General features: G+C 45.5%; 1 long non-coding RNA gene across 4 annotated transcripts in view; it reads right to left on the bottom strand.

Moving 5' to 3' along the window:
- LOC140483501 (uncharacterized) overlaps positions 1 to 15,929 on the bottom strand; it is a 48,533-nt gene extending 32,604 nt beyond the window's left edge. For 2 of the 4 annotated variants that reach the window (XR_011961991.1, XR_011961992.1), the window contains exons 1-2: positions 4,159 to 4,222; positions 708 to 816 (exon numbers count right to left, since the gene is read on the bottom strand). This is a non-coding gene — a long non-coding RNA (uncharacterized lncRNA). Of the gene's footprint in view, positions 1 to 707; positions 817 to 4,158; positions 4,223 to 13,492; positions 13,517 to 15,897 lie in introns of those variants that run through there. The other 2 variants (XR_011961993.1, XR_011961994.1) reach the window with 2 other exon arrangements.
- Positions 15,930 to 18,632: the final 2,703 nt, after the last annotated feature.

Here is an 18,632-nt window from a genome sequence, read left to right as displayed (position 1 = left end):
CTATCTGTGTACTACAGAGACCATTCCCTCTGCACCTCGCATGTTCGGTCCACACCCTCCCACCAACCCATGCTCCACACCCTTGACCCTCCCTTGCTGCCACGGGAATGTAAAACGTGCGGCCACACCTCCCTCTGACCTCTGTCCAAGACCACAAAAGGATCTTTTCACATCAGGCAGAGATTTGCCTGCACATCCCAAAACCTCATCTACTGCAGCTAGATACTATGAGAAATTTAAACATGGCTCATTCAACTAACCTACACATCTTTGGACTGTGGGAGCAAACTGGAATACCCGAAGGAAACCCTCACAGACACTGGGGAGAATGTGCCAACTTGAACACAGGCAGTCACCTGAGGCTGGAATCAAACCCAGGTCCCTGGTGCTGAGGAAGCAGTGCTCATCACTGAGCCACAATACTGTGGGATCTTTGGTGCTGATGTGATGCCCCACTGATACCTCAGTCACTCACCCTGCCTCATGTCCTGATGACAGAGTGAAATTATCGCTAGACAGTTAATCCAGAGACCCAGATAACGATCTGGGGATCTGGGTTTGAATCCCATCATGGCAGATGGTGGAACATGAATTCAATAAATATCTGGAAAAAATAATCTAGTGACGACAAGGAATCCATTGTCAATTGTTGGAAAAACTCATCTGGTTCACGCACGACCTTTAGGGAAGGAAAATGCCATCCTGACCTGGTCTGGTCTGCATGGGACTCCAGACCTATAGCAACGTGGTTGACTCTTAACTGCCCTCTGGGTAAACGCAGCAATAAATGCTGGCCGAGCCAGTGACAGCCTCATCCTGTGAGTGAATAAAGAAAACAGGTCAGGTTTTGTTCCTTCTCTAGTAGGTACATCCTACAAACTGAATCTGAAATGTTCTCGTACACACTGAACAAATACCTTTCCAGCCAAGCCCTTAACACTACAGCACTCTGAGGCCATGTAAAGTTCAAACCCCTTATCATTGCAACTACATTATTCTTACAGATAACTGAGATCTCTCGGTAAAATTTTGTCTCAATTCCCTGCTGACTACTGGGAGAGGGTCTATAATACAATCCCAATAAGATGGTCATCCCTTTCTTATTTCTCAGTACCAACCAAATAACTGCCTGGATGTACTCCGAGGAATATCCTCCCGAAGCCCAGCCGTAACATTATCCCTAAACAAAGATGCCACTCCCCCTGCTCTGTTGCCCCCTTTCTAACCTTGCTATAGCATCTATACACTGGAACATTAAGCTGTTAGTCCTATCCATCCCTGAGTGATGCCTCTGTAATTGCTGTAATATCCCAGTGCCATGCTCAAAGCCATACCCTGAGCCCACCTGCCTGACCTGTCAGGCCTCTTGCACTGAAATAAATGCAGTGTAACTGGTCCGTCGCACCTCATTCTGTGGCTTGCTCTTGCCTGCCTTGACAGTCTGACTGGTGAACAGTACCAGTCTCAGACTCACCTCTTTTCTCACTATCTCTTCAGGATTACCCCGACTCCCTCACTGGTTTAATGCCTCCCGAGTGGCACTAGCAAATCTCCCTGCTCGTCAGGACCCCAGGCTTTCCCCTTCCCATGCCATTGGTACCAATGTACAACGACCTCCCACTGGTTATCCTCCCCTTTGAGAAGATTCTGAACCATCTCGGAGTCATCCTTGACCCAGGCACCACCCCATTCTGATGTCTCACGGTCAGCTGCAGAAACGGCAGACTGTGCCCCTGACTAGAGAGTCCCCTATCACCATTGATCACGTGGAACTGGATATACCTCACATTACAGTAGAGCCAGTCTCAGTCACAGTAACTTGACTGTCAGTGTTACATTCCCCTGAAAGTCTATTACCAACTACATTTTCCAAAACAGTATACTTGTTTGAGAGGGGTGATAGCCATAGAAGACTGCTGTACTACCTGCCTACCCCTCCTAGCTTTCCTGGAGGTAACCCACCTACCTGACTGTATCTGCAGTATCCTGCAATCCTGAGACTGCGACCTATCACACCCCCAGGCCTCCTGTCAATTCCTCACTGTCTTTAATCATTCCTCCACCAATCCATGCGTTCCAATAGGATTTACAATCATACTTCCTGCAGACATAATCATCAGGATCATGGAGACTCTCCCTAATCTCCCTCATCCGACAGGAACAGCACACCACTCTACAACAGGCCATCTCTCCGCCTTAAGAATCTACAGACCAAGAAAAAGGCACAGTCTTACTGCTGGAAAAATACTGCCCGAGAATAACAATGCTTATGTTTTATATTTTAAACATTTAATCAAGAAACTGTAAGACATTAAAAAGAAACCCTCACCTTACTCACTATTGTAGATTTAATAAAGTTGAACAGACTAAGATTGATGTTTGAAGAGACTGAAACCCACTGAGCTGATCCCCGGCTCGGAGTACTTCCAAGGGTGAGGACTCTCGGAGGGCAGCTGTGAAATGTCACTGTTTCTCTTCTCTGTCCACTCCATTTCCAGAGATGTTTATAACTTCACAGCCAGTCAGCAAAGAGAGGTCACTGCTTGGTTTTATTCACTGGGGGTTGCCTTTGCTGCCCAGACCAGTATTGATTGGCCACCTTTGTGTTGGAGAAAGTGGTGGTAGACTGTCTTCCTGAAATGCTGCAGTCCATGTCCACCACAGTGATGTTTGGACAACAATCACCCTCCTCCATGTCTCTGTAATCCCCCTCCACCCTCACTGTCTCTGTAATCCCCCTCCAGCCTCACCTCCCTCCCTGTCTCTGTAACCCCCCTCCGGCCTCACCGCCCTCCCGGTCTCTGTAATCCCCCTCCAGCCTCACCACCCTCCCTGTCTCTGTAATCCCCCTCCACCCTCACCACCCTCACTGTCTCTGTAATCCCCCTCCAGCCTCACCTCCCTCCCTGTCTCTGTAACCCCCCTCCGGCCTCACCGCCCTCCCGGTCTCTGTAATCCCCCTCCAGCCTCACCGCCCTCCCTGTCTCTGTAATCCCCCTCCAGCCTCACCACCCTCCCTGTCTCTGTAATCCCCCTCCAGCCCCACCACCCTTCCTGTCTCTGTAATCCCCCTCCAGCCCCACCTCCCTCCCGGTCTCTGTAATCCCCCTCCAGCCTCACCGCCCTCCCTGTCTCTGTAATCCCCCTCCAGCCCCACCACCCTCCCTGTCTCTGTCATCCCCCTCCAGCCTCACCACCCTCCCGGTCTCTGTAATCCCCCTCCAGCCCCACCACCCTCCCTGTCTCTGTAATCCCACTCCGGCCTCACCTCCCTCCCTGTCTCTGTCATCCCCCTCCAGCCTCACCACCCTCAGCGTTTCTGTAATCCCCCTCCAGCCTCACCACCCTCAGCGTCTCTGTAATCCCCCTCCAGCCTCACCTCCCTCCCTGTCTCTGTAATCCCCCTCCAGCCTCACCACCCTCCCTGTCTCTGTAATCCCCCTCCAGCCTCACCACCCTCCCTGTCTCTGTAATCCCCCTCCAGCCCCACCTCCCTCCCGGTCTCTGTAATCCCCCTCCAGCCTCACCACCCTCCCTGTCTCTGTAATCCCCCTCCAGCCTCACCACCCTCCCTGTCTCTGTAATCCCCCTCCAGCCTCACCACCCTCCCTGTCTCTGTAATTCCCCCTCCAGCCTCACCACCCTCCCTGTCTCTGTAATCCCTCTCCAGCCTCACTACCCTCAGCGTCTCTGTAATCCCCCTCCAGCTTCAGAAATTACATGTCCGTGATGTAAGATTTTTATTTGGATTCATTTTTGTTTCTTTTACCTCAAAAATGAAAAATAAAAAACCCCAAAAACAAAAAGAGTGAAATATTTACCCCCCCAAACAGATTTCTGTGGAGTGACCTTTTGGAGAGGCTGACACATGGACATTTGAGTATTTTATCACAAATTGTACATGTAGAATGAGGGAACTTTTTTTTTAATCTCTGCTAAAAAGGGAGGTAATGGCCAGATGGTATTCTTGCTAGACGAGTAATATATGTAATGTTCTGAGGATTAGGGTTAGAATCCCAACATGGCTGATGGTGGCATCGGAATTCAATACAATCGCGAATGAAAAGGCGAATGATGACCATGAAACTATTGTCGATTGTTAGAAAACACCCATCTGATTCATTAATGTCCTTTTGGGAAAGAAACTGTCATCCTCACCTGGTCTGGCCGACAAGTGACTCCAGACCCACAACAATGTAGGTAACTCTCAACTGCCCTCAGGGTAAACACCCACATCAACTGAGTGAATAAACAAAAAGAGATTTATTTTTAAATCGCGGAGGAGAGCTTTTTAAAAATAAAACTGTGTTTTCAAAATTTAAAAAATGATCACCTTGGTTGGATGGCACTATAGACGCCGCAATAATCAGAGTGAACTAAAGGAACATACAGAGGGATCTCAGATATAAAGTCAGAATAATAAGGTGGTTATAGTAGACGAATCAATTTTGCAAACATTGACTGGGACGACCATAGTGTGAAAGGTTTGGTTGGGAAAGAATTTGTTAAACGAGTCCAAGAAAATGTTCTTTATCAATATGTAAATGTTCCTATCAGAAAGCAAGCAACACCTGACCTTTTCTTGGCTGATCAGACAGGGCAAGTGACTGAAGTGACAGGACGGGAACAGTTTGGGTGGGAGGAAATTGTGGGCACCATGGAGAAATATTTGTATAATCGATAACTACGGGTGAGCTACCTGATGACTGGAGAGTGGCTCATGTGCCTTTGTTTGTGAAGGGATAGAAGGAGAAACCTAGGAACTGTAGACCTCGGAGTCTGACTTCAGTGGTGGGTGACCTGTTGGAGGTCATTCAGAAGGATAGGGTTTACATGTATTTGGAGAGTTAAGGAATGATTAGGGACAGTCAACATGGTTACACAAGAGGGTGTCTCACAGACTTGATTGAGCTTTTTAAGGTAGTAACCAAGAAGATCGACGAGGGCAGATCATTAGACATTGTTTATTTGGACTTCAGTAAAGCCTTTCACAAGGTTCTGCATGGGAGACTAATTTGTAAAGTTTGATCACATGGGATTCAGGAAGAGCTTGCCAATTGGATACAAAACGAGCTTAACGGTAGGAAACAGAGTGCAATAGTGGAGGGTTGCTTTTCAGACTGGAGGCCCGTGACCAGTAGTGTTCCACAGGAATTGGTGCAGGGTCCATTTTTGTTTGCCATGCGTGTAGATGTTTTGGGTAAGAATATACAAAGTATGGTTTGTTTGTGGGTGACATCAAAATTGTTAAAGTGGACAGTAACAAAGGTTATTTATGATTACAAAGGGATCCTGATCAATTGGGTGAATGGGCTGAAGAGGGGCAGACGGAGTTTAATTTGAATAAATGTAAGCTGTTACATTTTGATAAAACAGACATCGACTTTAGCCTCATTAATTAATTTCACTAATTAAAAGTAAGGCCTTGAGTAGTGACAAAGAACAAACAGACCGAGGGGTTCAGGTCTTGTGTCATTTGTAGAGAGGGTGGTTCAGAAGGTGTTTAGCACATCTACCTTCATTTCTCAGACCTTTAGGTAGAGGAGTTGGGACGTAATGTTGAGGCTGTACAGGATGCTGGTGAGGCCTTTTCTGCAATACTGCATCTAGTTCTGGTTCCCTGTTATAGGAAGGATGTTATTAGAGAAGGTTCAGAAGATATTTCCCAGGATGTTGCCATGCATGGAGGGGTGGTGTTGAAGGAGTGGCTGGATAGGCTGAGATTTCTGTCACTGGAGTATCGGAGATTGAGGGGTGAACTTATAAGAGGTTTATAAAATCATGGAGAGTGTAGATAAGATGAATGCCCGGGGGGTCGCAGAGGGATTGAAGACTCGGGTGCACACATTTTGAAGAGAGATGAGAAAGGTTTTAAATAGATTTTAGGATGTTTTATAGATATCCTAATCGATATTAGGATATTTTTCCATTTGTGGAATGAACTGCAAGGGGAAATGGGAGCTGTGAATACAATTACAATCTTTAAAAGACCATGGGCAAAAGTTCATAAATAGGAAATATTTGGAGGCAGGTGCAGTTAGTTTCGTTTGGAATTATAGTCGACATGGATTGGTCAGAACACAGGGTCTGTTTCCATGCTGAATAACTAAGACTCGAACTCTCAGTGTCTCTGTAAATTGCTCCATGCTCACAACTCTCTCTATCACTGTCACTTCATCAGCTTCACAACTCTTCCTTATCTCTGTAATTCCTCTCCAGCCTCAGAACCCTCACTATCTCTGGTACAACAAAACATCTGTCTCTGTAACATCATCCATTCTCACAATCCTCCTTGTATTTGTAATCTCCTCGAGCCCCACAATCTCTGTGCTAAGTGCCTTTCTCTAATTCCAGCCTTGAGGATAGCCCATTTTTAATTCAGATTCATGCACCCTGAGCTCCAGAAATTACTACTAAACCTCTCTGCTCATTTTCCTCATCAAAACATTAATTAATCCTGTATCATCTATTCTAATATCAAAAGGTATTAGATGATCATACAGGGTATGTGTGCTTGATGACCAGTATGGATAAGATGGGGGCACTGTGTTTAACAGTTTTATACCAGAGACTCTGGCCCCATTTTATTCCGTGTTTCTCTGTGATTCTCTCTTTTCGAAGCAGATAGGAGTGGGAAGCAGTGGAGAATGTAAATGATACAGAGTCTTCATAGTGAGAAGATTCCACCACCATGGGATGTTTACCCTCCAGCTCCACAATGTCTGATAGCCTATCCAAGCTATCGCGGATCCTGGCACCAGGGAGGTAACATACCATCCTGGATTCATGTCTGTGGCCATAGAAGTGCCTGTCTGTGCATTGACTATTGAATCCCCTGTCACTTTAGCCCTGCCACTCTCTTTCCTCCTGGTCTGTGTAGCAGACCTTTCTGTGGTGTCATGAACCTGACTGTTGCTGATTTCCTGAGAGGCTACCCCACCCATAACCTCCCAACAGAATCCCAAGTGGTATATCTGGACCTGTTTGAGAAGGGGATAACCACTGGGGACTCCGCACTCCCTTCCTGTCTATTTTCTTGATCTGACGGTCACCCATTCCCTTTCTGCCTGTGTAGCCCTCACCTGCAGTGTGACTAAGTCACTAAACGTGCTGTCCATAACATTCTTAGTATTGCAGATGCTCCACAGTGAGTCCACTCACAGCTCCAGGTCTGAAAAGCAGTTTCCCAGTAGCTGCAGGTGGGTTCACTTCCTGCACACATAGCCGTCAGGGATACTGGAAGCGGCCCTTATTTCCCACATTGTGCAAGTGTAGCACACCACAGGTCTGAGGGCTCCTATCTCAATGTCTCTCTTTATTCATTTAGTTACTCCCATTAAGAGAATTTAAATGAACTAGCAACCTTCCTTCACACAAATATTTCTATTAAAATCAAAAGCACCAATCTTTACTTAACCTGTTATGTTATACTTTAAAAACTGTTAAGAAATACTCCGCAGGTATCACTTAAAAACTGGCTGTTCCCATTGGGATCATGTGAGTTTCTGAATGGCCTGAACCAAAACGGAGTTTCAGCTTCACCTTCTCCCTGTCTCACCTCACTCTGTTTACACCCAACTCCAGAACACTCTCATTGAGCCAAGCAGCCCTCACAGTGCAGCCCTGTCATTTTCATTGTCTGCTCACACCTACACTGCCCTCAGCCTCCTGTACTGTTCCAATGCATCTCAATGGGAGCTCAGGGACAGCACCTCATCTTTCAGCTCAGCCCTTTGTAACCCCAGAGTCAACATGGACCTCAGCAGTTTCTGGATGAACAGACAGTTGTCAGAATCTGGAACATTCCACCTGAAAAGGTACTGGAATTTGAGTCCAAAAGGATTTTTAATGAGAAGTTTGCAGGTAATTGAAAATAAAGAGTTTATAGGTTAACGTCATGAAGTGGGTGATTGGATCGAAATCTGACAGTTCTTACAGAGATGAGGTGTAGTTTGGATAAATCTGTGCTCCCTCTCAGGCCAATATCTCCTTCCTCAGCTGCAGGGCCCAGAACAGAGCACACACCCAAAGGGTGATCCAACCACAAATTTGTACATCTTTCTGCTTAACAAAAATATTAGAAATATTTTCCCACAAACAGAACAGACAAACGCTTCTCTTTCCACATTTAAATGCCAATGATATTCAGATCCTGATGACTCCATCGACTGTAAAAACTTGCTTTTGAGATCCCAGCCTCAATTATTCTGATTTAATATCCTATGAAATGAATTCACAAAACAAAACTCACAGTCAGTGCAGGAAGAATAGTAAAGACATATATTTCTCTTGGTATGTGCTTGATGTGTAAATGCCTCTCTTCAAATCACACCCCCCATCCTAGGAAGAGGACATGCACATGTGCCTCACCTGGACCTTACCCCTAATAAAGATGGCGACCATATCCCAGGTCCTATCACCGCCTGAGGGCCGCAGACATTTTCCCATCTGCTGCAAACGCGGGACCCAGAGTTTCTAATTCAGACTTACGAACCGCACAGTGTGTAATTAAAACTTCCCAGTCTAAAGTGACTCATTATCTCCCTGTCTCAGAGGCCACTCTCCCCTTCCCTGTTTGCGTCTCCCACATTCACCAACGACCGTGTCACGTGGCACTGCATCAGCTGAGTTACTGGTAACGTGTCATCCCACTGGCCACGCCCCTCATTCACTCCCATTGTTTGGATGACCAGCTGGTTCCACTTGGTCCACCAGTCCCACCATTTTTTCCTATTGGTCCGAAGCTGCCACCAATCAGCTGGACCCCATTGTGAGGTCAGTGTTGGGATCCTCCCCCTGTCTGAATCAAACCCAGAAGGTGTATGGATGGTGTCAATCAGGAACAAGCAGAAGGTGCTGGGAAAGCTCAGCAGGTCTGGCAGCATCTGGGAACAGAAATCTGTCCAGTGGCCCTTCCTCAGAACCGGAGCTGGGAAAATTAGAATCCTGACAATGTGGAAACAGGCCATTCGGCCCAAAAGATCCACAGCGTTCCTCCGAAGAGTATCCCAACCAGACCCATTCCCCTACCCTATTACTCTACATTTCTCCTGACTAATGCACCTAACCTACACATCCTTGAGCATTATGGGAAATTTAGCTTGGCCAATTCAACTAACCTGCAGATCTTTGTACTGCAGGTGATAGGGGTTAAAGAGTAAATAATAGGGAGGGACAGAACCCAAAGAGAAACCAGAACATTTGGAAAGACAAAGGAGTGGATTACGATCTGGCTGGGGGGTGCATAGCTGTTAATGGAGGGGACAGGAACCTGTGTCTGGCAGCATCTCAGTGGAGGTGGCGGAAATGGCGACTGATGATCTACGTTCTGCTGCAAAAACAGACCCCGAGCTTCCAGCTGCCTGTCACTTTAACACATGAGCCTGTTCCCTGGCCAACATCTCTGTCTCACGCTTACTGCAGTGTTCCAGTAATGCCTGAACATACCAAATTGCCCCGTTTTTCAAGGACTGCAATTTCCCCTCCCACGTAGTCAATACCATCGAATGTGTCTCCTCCACTTCCCGCACCTCTGTCTTTGAAATCCAAACCTCCAACTGCAAGGAGAGAACCCTCCCCAAGTCCTTACCTTCCACCCAGATACAACACATCATCCTCTGCCATTTCCACCACCTACAATCAAACCCCACCACCAGATTCTTAAGGGGTTTTACAGGATAAATAGTGAGAGGGTGTTTCCCATCACGGGGGAGTCGGAAACCAGATTCTGTGTCAGTCACGGAATCAAGGGTTCCGTTTCAGATTCATCAAGTTTAAGGTGACACCGACGCGGGTAAGGGGTTTCAGTAGCAATGGAGCTGGGGTGAGGAGGAGACAAACAACGTTTAAGAGATTGGAATTCCTGGTGTTTGGGATTGTGTAGGTGTCTGATCAGAAGGTCAGCTTGGGGTCAGATATGACAGCAATATTGTGAAGAGTGTAGTTCTGCCTCAGACAGTTCCCAGTGAGAGGGAGGGGCTCAGCAATAAGGGAAAGGAATTTGTAAGGCAATGGGTTTAACCATTACAATGTTTCATTGGAGGAAACTGCAGCTAATCGAGTAGTGGGAGTGTGGTAAGCAGTTTGACAACTGAGTAGCAGTGGAGTAATGGAGAGGGATGATGGGGAGGAAGAGTTGGGCACCGTCAGTGTACATGTGAAACCCAACATGGTGCTTTTGCACAATGTCACCTCCTGGCATTATACGTGAGATACAGGAGGGACCAAGGACACCAAATGCAAGAAATTCAGAAAGGAGTTGGAGAGTGGAGATGGAGCAGGATTTTGGGAGAGAAGGGCATAACCAGAAAAGACAGAACAAGGAACAATATCAATGAATCGGTGAGAGGGACTGATGAGGAGGAGGAAGAAAGAGAGTTGGAAAGTCTGTAGTTTAGTGAGATTAGGGTAAAGGGTCAAGATGAGCTCTGATAAGGTTTGACCTGAGATTGGAGAAAGATGTCAGTTTAGGACAAAAACCAGGAACACTACGTGAGGCAGTTTGGCTCCGTGGGTTAGTGGGAGGGAGGGAAGCAACTGATCGGATTATCTCAGTCTTAGTGACAAAGAAACTCCATGTGCTCCAAACTCTTGTTGTTAGAGAGAAGGATGGAGGATACAGGATGATGGACAGTGTTTCACAAAGAAACAAAACCTGGGTTAGTGATATTTAAAGTGAGTGAACAAACCTAATGTATTTAACGTTTATCCAAAATATTACAACAAATGACTGAAGTCCTGGTTCGAATCCCATCTTTGCAGATGGTGGAGTCTGAATTCAAGAAAAAAAAAACTGGAATTAGGAATCTCCTGATCTCCATGAAATCATTGTCAATGGCAAAAAACATCCTGCCAGCCTGACAGTGGCCCAGCAATCTACTCACTGAAATAATCACTGCAAAGTCTCAACACAGGAATGAAACTGGATGGACCACTTGGTATCTATCAAGACACCAGAAAATACAACCACAGAATCAGCCCTCTCGATGGTGCAACGTCCTCCTCACTAACATCTGGATTTTGGTGCCAAAATGTGCAGAGCTGTCTCACAGACCAATCAAGGAACAGCCTGACATACTCATACTCACAAAATCAACCCTTACAGACAATGACCAGACACCATCATCACCATCCCAAGATATTGAGAGTGTGGTGATGGAAAAGCACAACAGGTCAGGCAGCGTCCGAGGAGAAGGAGAATCGACGTTTCGAGCCTAAGCCCTTCATCAGCCTGACCTGCTGTGCTTTTCCAGCACCAGACCGTTGACTCTGATCGCCAGCATCTGCAATCTTCACTTTCTCCTAAAATCTCTGGATATGTCCTGTCCCACCGGGAGGACAGACCAGGCAGAGGTGGTGGCACAGTGGTGTACAGAGAGGGAGGATTTGCCCTGGGAGTACTCAGCATTGACTCCGGACACCAGGAAGTCTCACGGCTCCTGCTAATTACCACGTACCATCCTCCGTCAGCTGATGAATCGGTTCTCCTTCATGTTGAACAACATTTGGAGGAAGCACTGAGGAAGTAAAATGGTGCCAAACATACTCTGGGTACAGGAATTCTATATCCATAATCGAGACGAGCTCTGCAACAGAATTACTGACTGAGCTGATCAGGTCCTTAAGGATATAGCTGCTCAACTGAGTCTGCAGCGGATGGTGAGGGAACCAACAAGAGGGAAAAACATACGTGATCTCATTGTTATGAATTGACCAGCGGCAGATACATCTGTCCATGACAGTATCGGTAAGAGCGACCATCACACATTCCTTTTGGAGACAAAGTCTTGCCTTAAAGTTGAGAAAAACCTCCATCGTGTTGAGTGGCACTATCACCACTCTAAATGGGACAGACTTTGAAGAGATGTACAATCTCAAACTGGACATCTCTGAGGCACTATGAGACATCAACAGCAGCAGAACTGTCCTCCAGCACAATCTATAATCTCATGGGTTTGTAAATCCTGCTCTCACCCATCACAATGGACAGGAAAGGAGGGCATGCCATGAGCAGCACCAGGCAGACTTAAAAATGAAGTGCAAACCTGGTGAATCTACCAAACAGGACTATCTGCATATCAAACAGCATCAGCAGCAAGCAACAGAGCTAAGTGATCCGATATCCAATGGAACAGATCGGAGCTCTGCAGTTCTGCCACACCCAGTTGTGAACGGTGAGGGCCAATTAAACAACTCACTGGAGGAAGCATCACAGATATCCCCACCCTTACTGAAGGAGGGGCCTCACACATCCATGCACCAGATAAGATGACAGCATTTGCAGCAATCTTCAGCCAGAATTGCAAAGTGGGATGATCCATCTCAGCCTTCTCCAGTGGTTTCCAACATCACAGATGTGAGTTTTAAGCCAGTTTGATTCAGTTTGAATAACATCAAGAAATGGTTAAGTAGTGCAAAGTCTACGGGCCCTGCCAATATTCTGGCAATAATACTGATGGTTTGTGCTCCAGAACTTGCCACCCACCAAGCCAAGTACCCCTCCAGCACTGACATCGACCAACAATGTAGAACAGGCATGTTCAACACAAAAACAAAGGGCAACTCAACCCAGACAATTTCTTTCTAAAAGTCCACACTCGATCAGCAATAAAGTGATAGAAGTCGTCATCAACAGGGCTATCAAGCAGCAGCTGAGTGACACTTATTTTAGGCTCCACCAGGGCCACTCAGCTCCCAATTGTGATACTGCCCTGATTCACAACCTGACAACCAGCTGAATCCCAGAGGTGAGGAGAGTGTGATAGCTCAGTCCCAGTCCAAGACCACTTTTTCTTGCTGATTCCACCCTCCTCTCAGCTCATATACTCTCATCCACCTTGTGTTATCTCCAGACTTCATGATCCAAACACACTCCTGGCCAGCCTCCCACATTCAACCTCCCTGTAATCTCAAGAAAAACTAAATCTCTGCTGCCCAAGTACTCCCTCACACCAAAAATTGTTGATCAATCAAAAGGCTCCTATTCATAATCAATAACATAGAGCTACCGCGATGTACAGCATGGAAACAAACCCTTCAATCCATCCTGTCCATGCCAACCAGATATCCCAATCTCATCTCATTTGCCAGCACCCAGCCCACATCCTCCAATTTAAAATTATCACCCTTGATTTAATTCCTAGCTCGCTGCATCACACACCCTTTGAGACCTAGACAACCCATTCTGTTCGAGACTCCCAACGCTTTGTTAAATCATTATTTCACCTGTGTGGCTGTTTCTACAGTTGCTAAAGCAACAAGGTCTGAAATTCGCAGTCAAAACCTCACAGATCTGCTTTCCTCCTTTCAGACTTTCCTCAAAACCTGCTTATTTGGCAATGCTTTTGGTCACCTGACCTAATATCATCTTTCTCTGGCCTCATGTCTAAAGTTCCCAATAATATTTTTGTGAAATTATAAGCATGTTCTTGATTTGGACATTATCTTCAGACCTTTACTGTTGCTGTAATGAATACTCTGTAATGTCTCTTACCCAACCACATTGTGGGAGTACCTTCACCACACAAACTGCAGCTGTACAAGAAAGTTAAACATCACCCTCTCCACAAGCAACAGGGCTTTGACATTAATCACTGGTATCTGTGGAAGGAGAAACACAGTTGATGTTTCAGGGAGTGCAAAACAGATTACAGGGAATGAAAATGGTGCGGAATTTGATAGTCGGAAATGGAAGGAAAATACACTTGCTTGTTGGAAAAAAGAATTCTTGACTGTCAAACATTTTCTAGAAAAAAAAAATCTGATAATAGAGCAGCACACGGTCAGGAGCTGGGCAGCAGTGAAAAGTTAACTTACAAGAATCTCTGTTAAAGTAATAGTAAAATACTAAACAGACCAAAAATACACCTACTGTTCAAGACTGAGGAAGCTAGATTTTGACAAAGTGGCCATGAGGGAGCCCAGAGGTGAATCAGAGCAATATTAGCTGTTCTGATCCCACAGTCATAGAGATGTATAGCACCGACACAGATCCTTCGGTCTAACTCATCCATGCCAACCAGATATCGGAACCTAATCTACTCCCATTTGCAACTACTTGGCCCATATCCCTGTAAACGCTTCCTAATCATATCATGTATTTATTTAGAGGCCTTTAACATGTTTTAATTGTACCAGCCTCCACCACTTCCTCTGGCAGCTCATTCCACCCACTGCATTAAAGAGTTGGCCTTTAGGCCCCTTTGAAATTTTCCCCATTCAGCCTAAAGCAATGCCCTCTACTTCTAGACATCACTACCCCAGGAAAAAACACTTTGTTCATTTACCCTATCCATGCCCCTCATGATTGTATAAACCTCCATAACATTACCGCTCAGCCTATGGTAGTCCAGGAAAAACAGCCCCAGCCTTTTATGCCTCACCCTGTAGCTCAAATCCTCCAAACCTCGCAACATCCTTGTAAATCTTTATTGAAACCTTTCAACTTTAACAGCACCCTTCTGATAGGAGGCAGGCCAGAATTGCACACAATATTCCAAAAGTGGCCTAACCAAAGTCCTGTACAGCAACATGACCTCCCATATCCTATATTTGATGCTATAACCAATAAAGGAAAATATACTGAAAACCTCCTTCACTATCCTGTCTACCTGCAACTTGACTGGCAAGGAACTATTGTTAGAAATGGGAAAAGTGTTGTTTTTGCAGATATAGAAAAAGCATACAGAAAAAGGGGTACAGCAAGAGAACTATTAACTCTGTAATAATTAGGGAAGAGAATCTATAATTATGGTTAATTGAATACTAATTTTAGTGTGTAATTATTATAAGTTTCAAATAAGTTCAATGTTTAAAATAAAGTTCAAATAAGTTTTGTTTAAAACTTGTGTTTTCAGCAAAACGCTGATATAACCAAAATGCTTGAGCTATACAAGTCAATGAAATATGCAGGGATGGAATGTAACAGCAGAGTTGATACAAAATGTTGAACCAGATCATGATGTACCTATGGATAATGGTACATGGACAAGTGAGAAGGAACATCAAGATATAGGTTTAGCCTTGTGTCAGCACTTACAGAGGGGAAAGTTGCCAACTTGGAGAGAAGGGGGCAATAAGAGTGGAGCACAGCAGGGCATTAATTGAAATCAATAAGATAGATTGGGTTGTATAGGAGCCAGTCATAGTCGGGAGAGATGACCTCACGCAACTAAAAAGGTACAACTGGTGTAGTAATTTGAATTTTTCCTCACTTCAATTGTTCTGTACAATTGGAGTCCGATTCTTGCAAGATTGCAGAATAAATTGTCTCGTTTCCAGTTTTGGTGGTCTCGTCTAAATTTTATTGAATTTGTTTTTAACACGATGAACCTCCAGTCCAAGGTCTCTTTTTTCTGCAAGACTCTCCAGGGCCTTGCCATTCAGTGTATATGTCCTGCCCTGATTTGCTTTTCCAAAATGCAGCACCTCACATTTATCTAAATTAAACCCTATCTGACCAATATCTCATTACAATCTGAGGTAACCTTCTTCCTTGTCCACAATACTTCCAATTTTGTATGACCTGCAAACTTATTAACTATACCTCCTATGTTGACATCCAAATCATTTAAATGAATGACGAAACAAATCCAGAAATAAACACCCATCTCTCTAGGTTTGAAAATGCTCTGTGTAAATCCTGTCCTATGACTTTTACCAGAGAAACGCTGCTCCTTTGCCCCCTACAAAGATGGCGGCTCCGCACGTGTCCAGTGAATCGTTGTCCCGAATAAAGATGGCGGCGCTCACTCAGCACTGAGGCAATTTCCCATTTACTGCAAACGCGGGACTGGGACGTTCAAATTTGTTTTCCGACGTGCACAATTTGTTTATAAAACCTCTCCTCTCATAGGAACACAGTTTTTCTGCCGTTTCCCTGTTTATTTCTTTCCTTACCGTATCCTTTCGCTCCATAACTTCCCGAGCATTCATTACAGCGACTGTGCTCCACGCGCAAGGGTGATCACGTGGTTTAGTCTAGTTCCGCCCATCATTCACTTTGATTGGTTGGAGGACCAACCGCCCCGCCAGGTCCTCCAGCTCCGCCCACCGTCCTTTTATTGGTCCGGTGATAACATCAATCACCCGGGGTCCCTTTGTTGGCTAGATCATGCGCAGTGTATCCTGCTTTAGCTGATACGTTGGGTAATGTGATGGGAGAGTTCACTGAAGGGAAGAATTGGAGAAAGTGGATCAGAGCTGAAAAATGTGTTGCTGGAAAAGCGCAGCAGGTCAGGCAGCATCCAAGGAGCAGGAGAATCGACGTTTCAGGCATTTCCCCTCCCCCCACCTTATCTCAGTCCCAACCTTGTGGATTTCTCCAGCTTCCTCATTTCCCCTCCACCCACCTTATCTCAGTTCCAACCCTCAGACTCAGCACCACCTTCTTGACCTGCAATCTTCTTGCCGACCTCTCCGCGCCCACCCCCTCTCCAGCCTATCACACTCACCTTGACCTCCTTCCACCTATCGCACTCCCAATGCCCCTCCCCCAAGTCCCTCCTCCCTACCCTTTATCTTAGCCTGCTTGTCACACCAGCCTCATTCCTGAAGAAGGGCTTATCCCTGAAATGTCAATTCTCCTGCTCCTTGGATGCTGCTTGACCTGCTGCGCTTTTCCAGCAACACACTTTTCTGCTCTGAAGGGAAGAATTCCCTTTGTGTGAGCTCTGCAGTAGATTTCCTTTATTCATGGAGGGAATTCCCTTCCTAGTCATGACTGAATCGCTGTGATTGATGAATCAATGCCATCTGAATCAGTACATAAACACCTCATTTTCACAACATCTGAGATCTTCAGCACATTGTATCATGCTCTTCTTTGGAGACAAAAAAGCATGAAATGGAGGCTCAAGGAATTGGAGCTGGAGTAGGGCATTCATCCCTTTCAGCTTGTTCCCCCATTCTATCAGATCATGGCTGGGCCAACCCAGGCCTCAACACCTCTTTTACGCTTGATTCGCATAGCCCTCAACTGCTCAATGTTTCAAAAATCTATCTGCCCTCTTTTAAAATAATTTGGGATAGAATCTGACCTTAGTGGTGGGAAAGATGCTGGAGTCTATTATAAAGGATGAAATTACGGCACATCTGGATAGTAGTAACAGGATAGGACAGAGTCAGCATGGATTTATGAAGGGGAAATCATGCTTGACTAATTTTCTTGAAATTTTTGAGGATGTAACTCTGAAGATGGACGAGGGAGATCCAGTAGATGTAGTGGACCTGGACCTTCAGAAAGCTTTTGATAAAGTCGCACATCGGAGGTTTGTGAGCAAACTTAGGGTGGATGGTATTGGGGGTAATTTACTAGATTGGATTGAAAATTGGTTGGCTGATAGGAAACAAAGGATAGTGATAAACGGCTCCATTTTGGAATGGCAGGCAGTGATGAGTGGGGTACCGCAGGGATCTGTGCTGGGACCGCAGCTTTTTACAATATATGTAAATGATATAGAAGATGGTATCAGCAATAACATTAGCAAATTTGCTGATGATACAAAGCTGGGTGGCAGGGTGAAATGTGATGAGGATGTTCGGAGATTACAGGGTGATCTGGACAAGTTAGGTGAGTGGGCAGATGCATGGCATATGCAGTTTAATGTGGATAAATGTCTGGTTATCCACTTTGGTGGCAAGAACAGGAAGGAAGATTACTACCTAAATGGAATCAATTTAGGTAAAAGGGCAGTACAGAGAGATCTGGGTGTTCTTCTACACCAGTCAATGAAGGCAAGCATGCAGGTACAGCAGGTAATGAAGAACCTAATAGCATGCCGGCCTTCATAACAAGAGGAATTGAGTATAGAAGCAAAGAGGTGCTTCTGCAGCTGTACAGGGCCCTGGTGAGACCACATCTGGAGTACTGTGTGCAGTTCTGATCTCCAAATTGGAGGAAAGACATTATGGCTATTGAGGGAGTGCAGCGTAGGTTCACAAGGTCAATTCCTGGAATGGCGGGATTACCTTACACTGAAAGACTGAAGCGACCGGGCTTGTATACCCTTGAGTTTAGAAGACTGAGAGGGGATCTGATTGAGACATATAAGATTATAAAAGGATTGGACACTCTGGCATCAGGAAACATGTTTGCGCTGATGGGTGAGTGCTGAACCAGAGGACACAGCTTTAAAATACGGGGTAGAACATTTAGGACAGAGATTGGGTGAAGAAGTTTCTCCTCAAGAGTGGTAGCTGTGTGGAATGCTCTGCCCCAGAGGGTAGTGGAGGCACAGTCTCTGGATTCATTTAAGAAAGTGTTGGGTAGAGCTCTCAAAGATAGTGGAATCAAGTGTTATGGAGATAAAGCAGGAAGAGGATACTGATTAGGAATGATCAGCCATGATCATATTGAATGGTGGTGCAGGCTTAAAGGGCAGAATGGCCTACTCCTGCACCTATTGTCTTATTGTCTATTGTCCAGAATCACAGATTCCCTACTCTGTGGAAACAGGCCCTTCAGCCCAACAAGCCACACTGACCCTCCAAAGAGTAACCCAAGACCCATTCGCCTACCACATTTAGCTTTCACAATTCCTTGGGCTGGAAAATTCTTGCAATTCACGGAGAGAAAAAAAATCTTTACATTTTGTTTTAAAATGAATGTTCCCTTCTGTAATGTCCCCTGATTT

The sequence above is a fragment of the Chiloscyllium punctatum genome, chromosome 12, assembly GCF_047496795.1.
Source record: "Chiloscyllium punctatum isolate Juve2018m chromosome 12, sChiPun1.3, whole genome shotgun sequence".
Lineage (NCBI taxonomy): Eukaryota > Metazoa > Chordata > Chondrichthyes > Orectolobiformes > Hemiscylliidae > Chiloscyllium > Chiloscyllium punctatum.
This window is presented reverse-complemented; position numbering and strand designations above follow the sequence as displayed.